Source organism: Cucurbita pepo, chromosome 20, assembly GCF_057944985.1.
Source record: "Cucurbita pepo subsp. pepo isolate OVF chromosome 20, ASM5794498v1, whole genome shotgun sequence".
Lineage (NCBI taxonomy): Eukaryota > Viridiplantae > Streptophyta > Magnoliopsida > Cucurbitales > Cucurbitaceae > Cucurbita > Cucurbita pepo.
The window spans coordinates 5,516,824-5,521,728 of NC_141817.1; positions in this window are offsets into that span (position 1 = coordinate 5,516,824).

Below are 4,905 nucleotides of genomic sequence, written 5' to 3' on the forward strand. Positions count from 1 at the left end.
GTGGCGAAATAAGTTCTCAACAAATTTTGGCCAACTATAAATATCTTCCAAGTAAAAACCTCCAAATTGCAAAAAAGCCCCCCACTCCACACTACTTAAAACTTCTAAATTGCAAAAACAGCCCCACTCTACTTAAAACTTCCTAATTTTGGTCCTTTTACTTCTTTTAATTATAGTTTTCACCCTAGAATTACTACTTTTAAATTTCCAATTTTAGTTTTCATATTTATTCTTAAAATTAATTAATTAATTAATTATAAGTTTATTTTTCCTAACTTTCTAAAATTATAATAATTTTTATTGTAAAAAAAAAAAGGTTAGTTTGAAGTTCTTTTTTTTTTTATTATTTTATAAAATAATAATAATAATTTTTATTAAAGAAAAAACATCCCAAAGTTGAAACTTATCTTTCCAAACTATGGGAAAAATAAAAATAAAAAAATCAATTTTTTATTTTCGTATAATTTTTTGTTTTAAAAATTATAAATAAAAAAAATAGGTTCAAGAACATTTTATATATACATGTATCAATTAATTATTTATCATAAAAAATTTTTTATCAAAATTAATTATCAATTATTACTACGTAATGTTAGCTTCTATATAGTTAACAGACTAATTTGTTAGTTATTAAAACTTGAAGACTAAATTATTATAAATTTAAAAATATAGGGACTAAACGGCACGTTTTTCCTTGCATTCTAGGGCGGTTCTGAAATGGGGCGGTTTTTTCGCAATGCGAAAAAATTATTTCTTGGCGTTGGGGTGGGGATTTTGCGAACCGGCAAAACCGGCGCGTTTTCCCTTGCGTACTAGGGCGGTTTTGAAATGTAGCGATTTTTTCGCTCAGTAGCGAAAAAATTATTTGGCATTGGAGTGGGGAATGTCCCAATTTGAACCTATAGAAGAACTCAATTGATTTCAAATCTATCGCCTTAACCAATGAAGCACATTAGTCTTTAGCCTTGGTTAAAAACTATTATTTTTAATTTCATAAAATATGTAAGGGTCAAATAGTCAATTTCTTTTATGGAGATTAAAGGGGGGATCGAGAATAAATCTCGAAATACCCACAATATGTTATGTAAAAATAAGATTCGTGGATGAATGTATTTCGTATAAGGAGATGTTAATTACATTGATTCAATGGTTCTTGCTTCAATAAAAGCTTAGATCGTTGGGCTGAAGATTAGGATTGTCTTATCAATTTGGTATCAGAGCGTAGGTTGCATCTTAGTGGCTGACTCTAGAATTGATTTTATTTTTAATTTCCGCTATTGTTTATCGTTTTTTTAAATCTGTCCTTTTTTTTCTTGCTGCCATTTACACCGTTCTTTATTATCTTTCTACCTTTTCCTTATTATCATATTTAGATTTTGAAAGAAAAAAACAAAAAAAATCCTTATAGTATTTTGTTAGTATTGTATTTATAAATCCTTATCATTAGACCATTTGCAAGTTTATTTCATTTTTTCCGGCGTATAAATATGGAATTGTTGTGTTCTATATTTTTCTTTCATCATTTAAACTCGAAGATAACTTCTAAATTTTTCTGAATTATGTGAAAAGGAAAGTTAGATTGTTTTCAAATCTTCACGACCATTCTCTTTGGAATTCAATTTTTTGTCAGTGCAATTATATCCAAAAATATGTTTGTCCCTTCTTATTTGTTCATTTCTTGTTTTATTTTGTTGTTACTACATAATTACCTGGTCTTGATTCTCTTGAATAGCTCCCTACTAGCAGAATTACTTTATTCATATTACCTACTGATATGTGGAAATCACTATAAAGACAGTAAGATTCGGATTACCTTGTTGATCGAATATCTCAAGGCAAGAACACTTGTTTGAGATTCGAATCTCTCCACAAGCAAGATCGATCATGTCTAGCTTGAATGATTCTTATTGATCAAATATCTCAAGTCAAGAACACTTGATTGAAATTCGAATCACTTCACAAGCAAGATTGATCATGTCGAGCTTGAATGATTCTACATGCAACCTAAACTACACAGAATTGCAAAGAAACTTATCCATTGGCTAAAGAAAGCACAAATGCTTCTTTTACTACATTTTCCAAGTCTCCTTACAAATACAACATACATGGCTTAGCCTCAAAATAAAACTATTAAAGGCATTCCAAGAGCTGTAACATTCATAGTTAATGGTCATAATTAACCATTATGTAATTGTAAACTAGAGTAACTAAAAAGTCTTAAAATACATTAATGAAATACAATAACTCTAAATTACTCTAAATTGTAATCCACTCCAAATTTATAACATGAAACTTCATTCTTCTTCAATGTGGCATGAATTGAAATATCTTTTGATAATTTCAACAGTATTTTCTTCACATCTTCATTGAAGTATATTGTATGATTGATGTCTCTTGGTTCATATCATTCTCCACTTCTTCAAGAGGATTCGTCCTCGAATCTATTTGTGAAACTTTGCTGCAAAAAATAAGTTATGGAAATACAAAGGACTTCACAATACTCTCTCACGAGTATACACTCAAGGAATTTTAGGCCACTCTTTTTACACTCATTTACACAAATGAAGCTCTCATTCTCACCTCTCAAAAATTTAAAGAGAGCAAAAATTGAATTTTGAATTCTAGGTCGATTAAAAACTTAAAAAGATAAAAATAAATAAAAAAATCAAATTGAGAAGAAATACAAAGGAAACATATATCCGATCTTGAGCCTGAAGCTCTGATACCAAATGATATGTGATAACTGTCTAAGAGTAGAGTCATATCAAGTCTTTTTGTATTTAATATTGCACTCTTATTCACCATTTTCTCATTTACTACCCCATTTATTCTACTTAGAGCATGAAATCTTTATTGCGGTCCAACATGAAAAAAAAATGATTTGGCATAAATCGATCTTAATTGTACATTTAATTGATTTATGTGGTAAAATTTCAGACATTTATGCTGAACCATGAGGGAGTAGCAAATCTAGAAATAAATGGGGGATGACATGAAAATTTTAAATCCAGCCGTCCAAGTGGGTCATTGACTACACAACGAAGGAACATGTATGTGGACAACTTATTCCTTTTTAGCCATAAGGGGAACTTATGCTCAATAATAAAAATCAAATAAATAAATAAATAAATAACCAAGAGGAGAGAGACACTTTGGGAGAAAAATCGAATTACACAACAACATCTCTGCTGTAGTGAAATGCTGTGAAACCAGAGAAGAAGAAGAAAACCCTAATCCAGCAGTTGTTGACAGCAGAAGAAAAAAGAGACCAACAAGGATTGATTACGGCAAAGAGGTGGACATGGTTTCACAGAAGAAGAAGAAAACCCTAATTCAACAGTTGTTGACAGCAGAAGAAAAAAGAGACCAACAAGGATTGATTAGGGCAAAGAGGTGGACATGAGAGCTCAAGGGAAAGAAACTTCCATTGATGAACGACAACAAACCGGGATAACTCTCTATTTCCTTATTCTCTTTTCTTATTCCATCAATGATTGAGATGTGGATTTCTCTGTTTAATTCAGTTTGTATGGGGAGCTAAACTTTACAGGGGAGGCGAGAGAGTTTTATATAGTTTAAGTATGTTGACGATATGATTTTAGTTTATTAAAGAGTTGTTAATGATTTACGTGTGTGTTTAATTAGCTACTTTACATACATAGTTCATCTTTTATTCGGGAGAAGAGAGGGAACAATGAAATTCTCCTTAATACTAAAGTTTCATAGTAAGAAGATTTGAAGGGTAATAAAAGGGTTAGGAATAATTCTTCAGCCTTATTAATAGAAATTACAACGATGATGAAAATAATCACCATTCATGACCCTCGTAAATGGGCTTGGGAATCTATTAAAAGGAACTAAAATCTACCACAAAACTCAACTACTTATCTATTTAATCTCTCTTAACTGAACCTTCCTCATTATAGTTGATTTTCTCATTATTTTCTGTTTTTCGACAGCAGTGACACTCTGTTTCAATTTTGTTTAAGTAGTTAAAATCACCAACACCCATTTGAATGTTACTGAAAAACTCCCTTAATTTCCAACTATAAAATTAACCAAAAAGATAAGTTTCTTGTGGAATCGATAATTTACTTATTACTTGCTACTTGTGATAGTGTATACTTGCACTTATTCTTGTGAATTTTACCTCATTTTATTATATACATCCACAAGCGTTCAAGTTTGTGGCACCGTTACCGGAGAACCTAATTTGGTTATTTTACTTGATTTTCGTGAGTTGGAGCCAGAAAAAAGTCATAGTAAGCTGAATTTTCTACTGCTGAATTATATTTACTACTGCAGAATTGACCTTACTGCTGCAGAATTTTGTGTATGAACCCACCTACGGGTTTGAAATTTATTTTTGATCCCGAAATAGAGAGAACCTTTAGACGAAAGTTGAAGGAGAAAAAGAAAATGACAAAACAGAATATACAACAAATGGCCCAACTGAATCAGGAGTTTGAAAATCCAGCGACGATGGCTAATCAAGAGAGAATTACTGCTAATGCCATTCATGTAGCAGATGACAGAGAAAGAACGATCCGAGCATATGCACACCCAGCTATGGAAGAGCTAAATTCGTGCATTATTAGATAAAAAATGCAAGCAACCACGTTTGAGCTAAAGCCCGTGATGTTTCAAATGTTGCAAACCATTGGGCAATTTCATGGACTACCGTCGGAAGATCCCCACCTACACCTAAAGTCATTTTTGGGAGTTAGTGACTCATTTCGATTTCAAGGAGTGGATAAAGACGTGATTAGATTCAACTTATTTTCTTATTCCTTGAGGGATGGTGCGAAATCATGGTTGAATACCTTAGCACTGGGAACAATTGATTCTTGGAGTAGTCAAATAGAGAAATTTTTAATCAAGTATTTTCCACCCACTAGAAACACA